General features: G+C 32.2%; 2 pseudogenes; one reads left to right on the top strand and one right to left on the bottom strand.

Annotated features, from left to right (window-relative positions):
* The first annotated feature begins 860 nt into the window (after positions 1–860).
* LOC132060833 (sesquiterpene synthase 14b-like) lies at positions 861–7,517 on the top strand (annotated as a pseudogene).
* A 1,503-nt stretch (positions 7,518–9,020) lies between these two features.
* Positions 9,021–12,618, bottom strand: LOC132053074 (sesquiterpene synthase 14b-like; annotated as a pseudogene).
* Positions 12,619–14,493: the final 1,875 nt, after the last annotated feature.

The following is a 14,493-nucleotide window of genomic DNA, read 5'->3' as shown; positions in this document are numbered from 1 at the left end:
TCAACGGAATTCCCACATTCATCTTTTGAGCGTACTCTAATTGCTATCCTGCAAACCGAACTGTCCGTGATTACGTTATGAATGGGCCCGGACCAATATTAATAAATGGGAGGGGAAATATCTTTTTTTTTTTTTTTTTTTTTTTAACACGGATTGCCCTTCAAAGGCATTGGTCTTTAATATTTGCCCCTCAAATTGGTGGTCTTTAAGTTTTGCCCTTCACCTAATATTCCGATGTTTTGGGTTCGAACCCGATCTTAGTACAAAAATGAAGGAATTTTGCAAGGCCAAGGTTTAGATTCGCAAGGCAGAATTTTGCTTGCGAATTGAACCCTGTTTATTTTTGTTTCTTTGATTTCAATGTTTGCTACAGTGCTACTATCTTCAAGAAGCCCAGGTATAAAATGGCACAGGCGCACGAGATGACCTGCTAACTATTGAGTAGATCTGATATTTTGGACCAAGACAGAACAGGAAAAAGAAAAATAGACCAGAGAAATTACACAAAAAGCAAGAGAGAAAATAACTCTTTTAACTTAAGATTTTAAGGTTAGTATTTTTGACCTTTCCCCATTGAATAAATTGTTAAATGTATAATTCTATCCGTAGGCCGTGCATGGAAAAGTAGCATTACTGGTGGAAAGAGCCAAAAGTGACAAATGTCATGCACACCGGGCCGGACTAGTAAAATATAGCAGCCAAAATTGATAACATTTCTCGATAATGATACTGTGAAATTCATTACTAGAACTTTATGAATAATAATTAAACGCAACTAAATAAGTTTCCAACAGAAATTCATTTCAATATAATGGCCTAGTGAAAATTCACACATTGTCCAATAGATGAGCTACAATTCACTTTCACTCATCTCAATTGTAGTATTTTAAATAGTTCACCACACAATCAGCAAATCTCAGAAGACGTTTACTTAGAGAGAAAAACAATGGTTGCTTCTTCTCTCAGCTTTGGAAATATTCAATCAATGGTTTGGGGTTCTCATTTTTTCCTCCCCAGCAATTCTAAACTCACACTGAATAATCATACATATTCCAGAACTATGTGTAAATCAAAGATGAGTGGAGCAATGGTCGATTCTTCCATCAGTACTAGTACATGTCCCTTGGCAAATTGTCACTCAACAATTTGGAGAAAATATCTACTCTCCTACACGCCTCAACTCCCAGTATGACATACACACTCTTATTGCATGGTTTATATAATATCTTTGCTCTTTAAATTAATAGAAAAACACTACAATGAGAAGTAAATTAAAATATTTCTTCAGAGGGTTTAAGTTATAAACACTAACACGTTGAACTTTTTATATCTTGTAGTCTAACTTGTGATACTATGTTAGTTACCATTTTTACTATAAATTTACAATTCATGATTATATACTATAGAGATTTAGCTGTAACTATAATTTTACACTATCGATGTGTGCATAGAACTTAAAACTCTTTTCAAAAGTTAAATGCAGTATAACATTAGAAGTTCAACTCTTTATATAGGATTCAAGTTTTGATTACATGTTACTTATTTCATTTTTATGAGTGGTTATCTATATATAGGGCCTGTTTGGAAAGCCACCCGGTAATTGGAATTGGTGTAATTACTAGGGTAGTAATTACACAGCCTAGTAAGTACACAGTAGTGTAATTACAACGACCTGTTTGTTTGTCGTAACGTAATTACCGTATAATTACAAGCGTGCTGTTTGGTTGCACCGGTGTAATTACATAGTCGCTTAATTTAAAATAAAATTTAATTAGAAAAAAATTTAAAATTAATATTTAAAAAATATTGCCTTTATAAATGATATTAAATTATTTATTTAATAACACATTGTTTCTTGAAAATATATTAATTAATAATCATATATTTGTAACTAATATTGTAACAAAAATAATTGATATATATTTTTCAAATTAATATTTAATTTTAATTAATTATAAAACTTAAAAGAAGACTTTTTTTGTGAGACCGTCATGGATTAGATGTTTGACAAAAAAATAATATTAATAAATATAATGCCATAACATTATTCAAATGTTTGACACAAAAAATCCATCAAATGTAAGTGAAAAATGAACAACATGCAATGTGAAAGCAAATAGCTTAAAATTGGAAATATAACCTAAATTTAAAATCCAAAAGAAAAAGTTCAATATAATACTCTTATGTCAAATTCCAACATTACATAAGTAAGTTCCAACGTAACTTAAGTAAATAATTCAAAATAAAGGAAAAATATAAGTATATAACCTCATTCACAATGAAATTCTACTTTAATAACGTCACTCGTTATATGTCAAGTTTGTTAATGACTCATTCTTTCCAATATTAAGAGGTGTAGTTTCAAATATTAGAATAATAACAAGGTTATGCTAAATGAATAAAATTAAAAATTAAAAAATACGAGCAATTATATGGAACCACAAGAAGTAAAGGTTGGGAATGAGAAGAAAGAAAATGAAAAATAAATAATATAAAAAGAAAAATACATTTTAAAAAATAAAAATAATTCAAAAGTAAAAATAAAAAAGAAATTAAAATAATAGAAATAAAAAAATATTAAAAATCAAAAATATTAAAATAATAGAAATTAAAAATAAAAAGAAATTAAAGTGAAAAAAAATAAACAAACAAAAAAGTAACCCTGTAATTACGTAGGTGTAATTACACCCAATTCCCCCCCCCCCCTTGAGAATTGGAGAGTGTAATTACACCCTGTTAATTACACCCAATTCCACCTAACTGTGTAATTACTTGATCAAACAAACATGCCAAATTGTGTAATTACACCAAATTACACCCAATTCCAATTACCTGGGTGGCTTTCCAAACAGGCCCATAGTTATAAAAACCCCTTTTGGATGACCTGATAATAGATGTATAAATCTATTAGCTTATAACTTTTTGGTGCAGGAAATTAGTTCCCAAGAAAAGTTTGAACTTGAAGAGTTAAAAGAAAAGGTCAAGAAAATGTTAGTGGAAACAACAGATAATAGTACACAAAAACTTGTATTGATTAATACAATCCAACGACTGGGAGTGGCTTACCATTTCAGAAATGAGATTAAAACATCCATTCATAATATTTTAATACTTTTATGAGTCCAAATAGAATGAAAATGATGACGATCTTTACGTTGTTTCGCTTCGTTTTCGACTACTCAGACAACAAAGGCATTACATGCCTTCTGGTAATTTTAAATTCCTTATTTTTCCTTTCCTTGTTATGCCCTCATTGATAAGGCCGAGGGTCTATCAGAAACAACCTCTCTATCCGATAAAGATAGAGGTAAGGTCTACGTACATCTTACCCTCCCCAGACCTCACTTGTGGGATTACGCTATGTATGTTGTTGTTGCCTTTATTGGTAATAGTACGAAATTAAACCAGATGCGATCTTTAAAAAATTCACAGCAAGGACACCAGTGAGCCAAAACTCAAACTGGAGGCCAAATATACATAGACCTTTTTCACGAAGTATAAGGGTAAATATGACCATTTCTTCTTTACTAAATTATGCCTATAACACGCACCGCTACCAAAAGGGTTGATTCTTTTTATTTTTTTGGGGTCGAAGCACATGAGAGTTTCTAAATAATGATTATTTGGCCCTTTACAATTTTTTAAAAAATTTTATAACCCTTTTATAAGATATCTTCATTTTTCACTCATAAAAGATTTGAAAAAGTCATTTTCTTCTTTACAAATTATAAGAGGCCAATAGATCTTATTTTCCTCCGGTGACGGTGACTTGAACCTAGGATCATGGCCTACTTTTATTGATGACTTCATTTATGTCTCCACCAGCATAAAATAAATTCTTAAAGAGGACATAATTGGATTTGGTATTAGCTGTTAACTAGTTTACTCTCTTTGACATGGAATTGAACCAGATGTGATCTTCAAGAAATTCACTAACGATGATGGGAAGTTCAAGAGAACTCTTACTAAAGATGTTCAAGTATTATTAAGGTTATATGAAGCAACACATTTAAGAGTACATGGGGAAGAGATTCTTGACGAGGCTGTGTCTTTTACCATCGCTCATCTCGAGTTCATGCTCCCCAACTTGAGCAATTCGTTCAAGGTTCAAGTTAGTGAAGCCTTAAGGCAGCCCATTCATACAAATGTACCAAGATTGGGAGCAAGGAAATACATATGTATTTATGAAAACTTTGAATCGCATGATGATTTACTTTTGAAATTCGCAAAATTGGATTTTAACATTTTGCAAAAGGCTCTCCAAAGGGAGCTTAGCGAGCTTACAAGGTACGTGCACTAATCTTATCATCCTTATCACTCACACGAATATGCATCGTATATACTAGAGGTAGCAAATAGACAGATCAATAAATAAACGGATCCTTTCAACACGTCCCAAGCTCTCCTCCTTTCTATTTATTTTCTTGTGAAAAAAAAAATGAAAGCTGGTGTATTTTTCTTAAATTATTAGCTTATTATAAGGGCTTAGATTGATCTTGTTAATTCACGTTATTCTCAATCTTCAAACTTGATTTTACATTTTTGGATTTTGGTTGTATTTTGATTTTTGACCCAATAGTTTGATTAGTCATTTTGTGTTTGACCGGCCATTGGATCAAGTCAACAAACGGGAATGACTCCACCCGTTTTGGCTCAACAAATTGACTATATGCATGCTAGTGTAATATAATGAGATCGAATGTAACTGATTAACCATTTCTCTTGTACTGCAGGTGGTGGAAAGATCTGAATTTTGAAAAAGCAATTTCCATATGCAAGAGATAGATTGGCGGAGTGTTACTTTTACGCTGCGGGAATGTTCTTTGAGCCCCAATATAGTCGTGCAAGAAGAATGCTAGGAAAAGTACTCACCATATGCACCATGATTGATGACACATATGATTCTTATGCTACTTATAACGAACTTGTGCCTTTCACTCATGCATTCGATTTTCGATCGGTAATTATAAACTTAATGCATGTGTATTAACTCTCTAGCTTATTACTAACTATTATGAAATAATTTGTGTTGAAATGTAGAAATTTAGCTTGTGGCTTTGATACAAACCCTTAACGTGCAGATCATGTGATGACATTAATGTGGTGGATTCAGTACCGCTCAATCTGCTTATCAAGCCCTTGTGGACCGTTATTGTGAAATAGAAGAAGAATGGACAGAAGAAGAAGATAAATTGGACCGTGTCCACTATGCAAAACAGGGGGTAATTAAGCTCCCTTAGCTTCATCTCAATATATAAACTTAATCAAAATTGAGTGACTTTTTGGTTACCAAAAAGTATTTAGTAACTTTATGCGATACTTAAAAAAGTTGAGTGCCTTTTTGGTTACCAAAAAATATTTACTAAGTTTATAATGTGATACTTAAAAAAGTTGAGTGACGTTTTCGTTACAAAAACAGTTTAGTGACTTTGGTGCAATAGCGTAAAAGTTGAGCGATCATCGTGAAAATTACCCATATTTTATTTACTTAATTATGCACACCTTCTGTACTTCCCATTAATTATGCACACCTTCTGTGCTTCCCATTGCATGCAGACCTGTTTCTTTTTCATTAGGCGATTATGTGAAAATTGATTTTCCTAATAAGACTTGAACCTAAGACTTTTGTTTGTTATGATGTCATTTAGATCAGAATCATGTGACCACCTCATCTAAAACCTTAAACCAGTAAAGAGGCATTCTTTTATTTGCATAATTATATTTATAATTAAATTCCCGTTTAGATGAAAAAGTTGGTCAAAGCATATCTCAAGGAAGCCCAATGGTAAATGATGGCTATATCCCAAAATGTGAGTCGTCTATGAAAACAACCGTTATGATGATTGCACCAACTTCCTTGGCCGTCATGGAGGAATCTATAACCAAGGAGATTTTTGGACGGGTGATAAATGAGCTAAGGGTGGGCGTTCGGTTCTTCGGTTCGGCTATTTCGGTTTCGATTTTTTGAAGGTGGACACCGAACACCGAACCAAACTAGTTCGGTTCGGTTCTTTCGGTTTCGGTTTTTTCAATTCGGTTTTTTTGATAAGATATTAGAAGCGATTCCATTTACACTAATTCATATTCTCAAAAGCAATAAAACATAAAACTGACAAATTGAAATCAAAATCAAATAAACAGGATACACAAGAACATAAAACCATAACCATAATATAGGATTACTAGTTGCTATGTACATATAGTAAGAATAATTAAGAAAACACATAAAGGACATATATTAATCCTAAAAACACATCCTAGTCACCTTTCTTTGTTAAGGATATTTGATTTTCTCAATTGATGTTGAAAATTAGGGATACAAAAGCAAAAGAGGGCTTGTTACAATTGGGTTGTTTTTTGGTCTTAAACTTAATGAGCCTGGACTATTTTAATTTTTTTAGGTAATGTATTAAATTTTGGTTCTTCGGTTCGGTTTTATCAAAGTTCGGTTCGGCTAATTCGGTTTCGGTTTTTTGAAGGTGGACACTGAACACCGAACCAAACTAGTTCGGTTTGGTTCTTTCGGTTTCGGTTTCTTGAAGTTCGGTTCGATTTTCGGTATTTATGCCCGGCCCTAAAATGAGCCATTGATTGTTCGAGCTTCAGCAGTACTCAATCGATTAAGGGACGATATTAATTACATGAGGTAAGGATCACACGACACTATATTTCAATTTGCCGAAATTACACCTCAACAAATTTCATGAGACACCAGAAATAGACCAAAAATAGCTGTAAAAATTGAGATAATTACAACTCAATACTTTTGGGTGATCTAGTTTTCAAAAAGCCAGCAAATGTAATGGTTTTGTATATTTTTATCTAAATATGCATATACTATACATATATATATATATATATATATATAATTTACATATCAGGGTATAAGTTTAGTATATTTAGGATATTGCCGGTAATTAAGTTTGGCCAAAGGGACAGAAACGAAGGATTGCATTTTCAAATGTGAGTTTCCGTTAAATCTTTCTTTTCTCCACATTTGACAGGATTAAAAAATGCTCATTTTCGTTCAACTTAAAGGACCAAAACTGCTAAGGAATATATTTAAGAGGCTAATTTGAACCTACCCTTAAATACAATAGATCATTTTTTATTTTCTCTAAAAAGAAACAACATAGTAAAAGATAGAACAGGTTTACTAAATTCATGCTTCGCTAGAAAAGTATGACATTCATATATTGAGATCATCTATTTCTGTGCAGTTCGAACAATAGAGAAATCATATAGCGTCATTCATAGAATGCTACATGAAAGAATATGGAGCTTCAAAGCAAGAGGCACATGCTGATGCTCGGAAGGAAATCATTAATGCGTGGAAAGAAATAAACACGGAATTCCTCTGTTCTACTTAGGGAGTACTAACGTTCGTCCTCGAGCTAGTTTTAAACACTGCACGCCTGGTAGAGATTTTCAAAGAAAATGATTATATAAATTCCCAGACCAAATTTAAAGACTACATTACCTGGCTTTTAGTTGAATCTTTCAATGTTTATGCATAAATTATCTTCAGTTTATGAAAGAAGAGAGTGCCTGCGTTGTCTTCACACTCATAATTTGTTTCAATAAAGTATGTCAACGTAACAGTTCCACACTTCGCCCTCGTCGAGGGAAATTTACAGGTGAATGCGGTGCGGGCCACTGCTCTTCCTTTTACTCTAAACAATGTGTTAGTTTTAGTTAGTGTTATTGATGGGAAAGTATTGAGAAGAGGTTTTGGCTTATATATTTGTCATTTTTAATCATTAAAATGACTGGTTGTGATTAAAAGGTACCTATTCTTAAAAGGTTTAAGTTAAAAGGTGCCTATTCCGAAGAGGTTTAGGTCTGTTGGTTTGAACTGACTCTTAATTATTCCAAAACAAAAAGAGGAATCAGATGTCACTCTCTCTTTCACTTTCACTACAAATCAAAACATTCTGTTCTGGTGGAAAATTCGAATTAATTGTTGTTCGAATTTTATTGGCTTTGTAAATCCTGGAGGAATTTTGCCACCATCCTGCAGCAACGATGTGGGAGACTTAAATTTATTAAGGACAGATATTACTCTATCAAAGTTGAATCTAGATTACTCTATCATAGCCCAATCTTCTTCCCCATGTCTTATTTTCTAACAATCTTAATAAATTTAAGGGAATTATTTTATCAATCATTGCAGTTTATTTAATGATGCTGTGTATTCATTTTGAACTAGACTATCATGAAAAGTCACCTAATCCAGCGTCTCTGCTGGTGATTATCGATCGAAGAAACTCAATTTGAAATGACATTTAATGTTCAATGCCTGGATATTTTCTAAAGATCATAAAGACAAGGAAAATATTAATTTAACGTGAGGATTCAAAAGTCAAATTATTTTTCCAACTTCTGAAACCTATTTTCCTAACAAACAAAGAGTTCTGTGCAAATTAAGCCTAAAGATTCAAGCAATAGAATCATATTATAATCCTAGAAATGAGACAGCTCTCTTTCTGAATGTCTCGATTTTTTTTCAAACCTCTGGACGGGAAAGAATATTATTCAATCTCATTAGTTAAATTCAAAGTAAAAGGAAAAAGTTTTTTAGTTTTAGAATGTAATTGTCACTGGTTTAAAATCGAATTCAACATAATATGAGAAATGATAAAATGGAAATTATTTTCTTATTTGATTCTACAAAGTCGTATAGAAGCCTTTGTTTTTATTTCTTTTACTTTAATGTTTGCATCACTACTTTCGAGGCTTGAACAACTTGAAGTAGTCAAGCCGCTAAACGTGGTTATGTTCTAAAGAAAAGCTATATATGCTTGCAATGAGATTAAAACATCCATCAACAACATATTTGAAACCGGACTCAATACGACTTCATCGCTTATATTTTATTAAACGAAAATATGAGTTAAAAAACAACACACATGAACTAATGTTCTTGATATGCTGAGACAACTATTCTCAAACATTAATAGAAAGCAGCAACCCCCCAATTTCAGCAATCACTTAGAAATATTTCTAGGTTTTGGTCAACACGATTATCCACATGATGTACTATTGACAGAATCAACAAACAACAAGGTGATGACGTCTTTAAGCTTGTTTTTCGAATTTGTAAAATCATCCCCTTCGAGAATTTCTACAAGGCGTGCAAGATTTAAGGCAGGATCGAGGACAATTGTTGGTACTTCAGTAGCACGTAGATATTCTGCGTTTAGATCTTTCCACGCATTTGTGATTTCCTTCAAAGCCTCAGCATATGCCTCTTGTTTTGAAGCTCCATATTCTTTCATGTAGCATTCAATGAATGAAGCTCCATGTTCTCTTTGTTGTTCGTCTTTGCATGAAATAGATTTCAGTATGTGCAATACAACCATACGTCTAAACTTTAAACATCTTTTTTTAAGTTTAAACTTAAATGTTCTAAAACTTTTAAAGCCAATACATTCTTTAAATATAGATAGTTCTAGTAATCAAAACCTACGTATTCTTGCATAATTAAAACTCTGTTTGCTGACTAATTAGCCTATTCATGTTAAAATGTATCTATTTCTCATCTCGTGCCAAATGTACCTCCAAAAAGGCAACGAGAACTACTCATAACTTTAGGGGCAGTTAAAGAATGCTAATAAGGAATATGTTGGCATACTTACTTCATGTCCAATAATATCGTCCTTTAATCTGTTGATTAGTGATGAAGCTCGAGCGACCAAAGACTCATTTATCATCCATTCAAAAGTCTCTTTGGCTATAAATTCCTCCATAACAATCAAAGAGGTAACAATAATCATCTGAATGGAAATAGTTAAAGTAGCGTTTCTCTTATATTCCTCGCATTTTGGAATAGTGCCAGCATTCAACCATTCGGCTTCCTTAAGATAGCTTTTGGTCCACTTTTTCGCCTAATGAAGAAGGAAATATCAGAAGAAGAAAAAAGTTAACAAGTAGAATTAGAAGCATATACACATCATAAAAAAAGGTAGCTAGCTCAGTGCACTAAGCTCCCGCTATGTGCGGGGTTCTGGGAAGAGCCGGACCACAAAGGTCTAGGTTGCGAAGCATATTCCATAGCTTCTTTCGGAAAAATTGTAAGTGTTTTATCTTTTACTTTTCTTTTTCTTCTCTGTCGGTTAGTTTAACCGATTAATGAGGCCGAGTTATTAAGCAAGCTTACCTCATTTTTTGCATAGTAGACACATTCTGCTCTGCCGTCTTTGGTCAATTCTTCTTCTATTTCATCAAAATAATCAATAAAGACTTGATAAAGAGGTCTCATATAGGGCGATATCGAATCCATAGCACTAATGTCACATCTGCACATCAGGGGTTTGTATCAAAGTCCACTAGTTGATAGTATATATTTTACTTCTACATATCATTTTACGATAATTAGTGCTACTATACTTGATATATACATGCATAATAACACTTAATTCTTACTCAACAACGGGGAAATGACAAAAATTGATTATTAAGGTTATACTTTCACCTCTCGATTGCATCAGTGAAAGGCACAAGTTCGTCATAAGTTGCACAAGCATCATAGAGGTCATCAGTGATGGTGATGATAACGATTAATTTTGTTAACGTTCTTCTTGCACGTCTATATTTAGGCTCAAAAAATACCTCTGTTGCCCAAAAATAACACTCCACAAGTTTGTCTCTTGCATATGGAAATTTGTTTACAAAATCCAGGTCTTTCCACCACCTACGTATAATATATATACACACAAACATATTAATGGTTAGTTACGTTTTAATATAGCACACGAATACTATAATTTATATCACGAAGTATGTACCATATTCATATATACCTTGTAAGTTCGCTAAGCTCTCTTTGGTGCATCTTTTGCAAAATATGGAAATCCAATTTCGCAAATTTCAAAAGTAAATTGTTATGCGCTTCAATGTTTCCATAAATACGTAAGTATTTTCCTGCTCCACCTCTTGGTACATTTGTATGAATGGGCTGGCTCAAGGCTTCACTAACTTGGACCTTGAGTGAGTTGTCCAATTTAGGGGCCATGGACTTGAGATGAGTGATGGTAAAAGTTAGAGCTTCTTCAAGAATGTCTTCCCCATGCACCTTAGATGTCTTTCTTCATATAAACTTAATAATCCTAGCACATCTTTAGTAAGAGTTTCCTTGAACTTCCCATCATGGTTGATGAATTTTTTGAATACATCTGCTTAATTATTATCATGTGAGAGATTAAACTAGTTAAAAAGACGTACAAAGCCCAATATATGTGTATGTGTGTGTGTTAATAATAATTGTATGTTGGTTGCTATCGTTAAAAGTTCGACTCAAATTAAAAGTTATCTGCCAAAATCTAACGTTAAGGTCTATGTCACCTCATAAAGTATGGGTTATTATGTGCGGATATCATGATGTAATTTCTAATATAATGAAAGTTAAATTAGAAATACATAAAGTTGTGCAACTATAAAAAAGGTTATTGTCAAATTTTCTTTTGGTATTCCGTTGTCAGAAAGGTAATAAGGATTAACATCTTGGTTTGGAAGACCGCAGGTTGAAGGACTTCACCAGTTCTCATGGATTTAGATACACTTGTGCTTCTAGTATTATTTTAATATTGATGATTTGACAAGATTGGTCTTGAAAAGATGATGGATTTCATTTTGAAGTTTGGACTCTAACAATAGTTATATCTCTACAGAAGCTAGACATTCCACAAGAAATATTCCTCTTGATTATCTTTTTTCAATTGACTTCTAAGAGGATTAACAAATTAAATTTCACTGTGTTACATCTAATTGCAAGTGAAATAAAGATCATGCGCTCTTTCATTTTAGCTGAATTATCCCAGGGCTAACTAAACATAAATGTTTTCTTTTTAGTTTTAAACTAAGCCTCATCTGTAATTTTTGAATTCATAAAGTTTAAATTCCTAAATGCACCTTTATGTTTAGACATAATGATCACACCTCATCAACATTTTACTTTTGACCATATATGAACGCCAATATCTTTATTGCTATATGACAAACTCAAAAGCAATGAACTTCTCAAGTGCATAGAAAACCTATATATAGTTGAAAGTTTAACCCAATATTGAAATAATAAAGAAAAGGAAGTTGTAATTCTATGATATACGATATACCAGGAGACATGTAATGCCTTTGTTGTCTCGCTAGTCGAAAACGAAGAGCAGCAACGTACAGATCATCATCATCATCATTTTCATTCTGTTCGAATTCATCAAAAATATTCTGAATGGATGATTTAATCTCATTTTCAAAATGATATGCCACTCCCAGTCGTTGGATTGCATCAATGAATTCAAGTTTGTGGTTACCATTATCGGGTGTTTCCACTAACATTTTCCTGACCTTTTCTTTTAACTCTTCAAGTTCAACTTTTTCTTGCATACTAATTTCCTGCACCAAATTAAAACGAATCGTTAGTATTGCATGTTTTACTACTATAAAATAGCAGCAAATGCAATGTTATAAAGATATATGAGTGTGTACATACTGTTAGTTGAGGAGTGTAGGAGAGAAAATAGTCTCCCCAGACACTTGAGTGATAATTTGCCAACGGACGTGTAATAGTATTATCAATCATTGCTAATTGACTCATACTTTCTCTTTCCCTAAAATGGTTTTCCTAGCTTTAGTTTACTACCAATTTGAGATCTTTGCTGCTATATGGTGAGGTATTTTATAGTGCAAATAAGGTATTTTATAGTGCAATTGGGACAATTATCAACTGATTAGTTATCCAAATGACTTTCCTGTTTTCGGAATTTAGTATTAGTTGAGCATCAAATTATATGTCGGGATTTTTAAAAATAATTGTTGCAAATTATTTGTCATTTTGGCATTTGAAGATAAAATTATTTATATTTCTCTCCCATTTACCCTTAATACTCCCTGCAGTCCATGATAAGTGTCCTTTTGGCCTTTGGCACAACTCCTAACAAAATACTAACTTCTAGAATCATTATTTTTTTTTTTACTAACTTACCTTAATTATATTATACTTATTTAATAAAGTTTCTTGATTATATAAAAATATACTTATCTAAATAGGAGTAAATTTGAAAGAAAATAATTAATACCTTCATGATTATATAAATGGATACTTATGTTGGACCAAACTAATAAAGCAAGAGGACACTTATCATGGACCAGAGAGAGTAATAATTGTTCTTGAAAATTATAAACATCTAAATTATGGAGAGGTGATACATAAAGAGAATAATATCCAATGAAAAGAGTTTATATTTTAAGACATAATAAGAGTAAAAAGTCAAAACTCTCTCTTAATTAATGTTTTTTTAAAGCGTGTAAAAGAGAAACACAATAAATAATTTGAGATGGAGGGAGTAATCTTTTTGTGGGATTACTTTCATAATGGTGGTTGGCTATAATTTTTTATTGAAGATTTTTCTTTATTTACTGTTAATGATTTTCTGTTCCAATTGTCCTAATCCACCTGACCACGTCATGAGTGACCGATACTTCCACTTACTAATACATTTACCAAAAAAAGAAAAGAAGATCGATACTCATGATTGAAAACTAAATTTCAAAAAACTAAAATAGTTTTTAATTTCATGACCTGATATCATCCAAAATAACATCACAAAATTCCATCCTCCTCGATCAGTAGCACAGTATTTTAGGTAAGAATGGATACTGATGATGGCTTAATTAATTAGGTTGGCTAATAAAATATGTGGGGGAGGAGGCATTAGACGTGGTTTCTAGTTGTTTGTTAATTGGATTTGATAAAAGTGGTTAGATTTTCTTTTTCTGTAGGGACTGTTTGACTAATGGGTGCTTTTGAAACTTCATTAAGTGGCAAACATATTAGGGGTCATAATTTGTTGCTGGTTAGAGTTATGAAGATATTATAAATATAGAAATTAGTTATGAGATGATTTATATACTATTTTATGTAGGGATTAGTTCTTCGGGGTTAATTATTCCGCCATTAGTTATTATATCATTTATCTCGCATAAAATAATATATAAATTCTTTTAAAACTTAATTATATAATACACAGAGCGTATGTAGCATTATGTTGGGCTTTAAAGACCTTAAATTGTTGTGGCAAGGACATAACTAGCCAACCGATGAACATATTGACAACCAGATGACCACATAAATTCAAAAGATATTGTAGCCAAAAATGTATATTTATACACTATGTATACATTTATTATACACTTTTATACAATATATGCACATTATATATTTTTATGTATAATTTGTGTATGATTGTTATACAATTATTATTATATACATATTAACTGTTTGTCAAAACACATTAGTTGAGGTGTGCTTTCTGGATATTTTGCAATGGTTCTATATATCCTGGGTTTCAATGCTTTCATGGAGATTCTCCTGCCACATTCGTCTAAATGTTTTAGTGGATTGTTTTCATATTTTGTTTACTATGCTTTGTGAGAATTTGGAACAAGAACAAGAAAGGGACAAGGAACTGATTTCTTTTTTTTTTTTTTTAAATTACT

The sequence above is a fragment of the Lycium ferocissimum genome, chromosome 1, assembly GCF_029784015.1.
Source record: "Lycium ferocissimum isolate CSIRO_LF1 chromosome 1, AGI_CSIRO_Lferr_CH_V1, whole genome shotgun sequence".
NCBI classification, from domain to species: domain Eukaryota; kingdom Viridiplantae; phylum Streptophyta; class Magnoliopsida; order Solanales; family Solanaceae; genus Lycium; species Lycium ferocissimum.
This window is presented reverse-complemented; position numbering and strand designations above follow the sequence as displayed.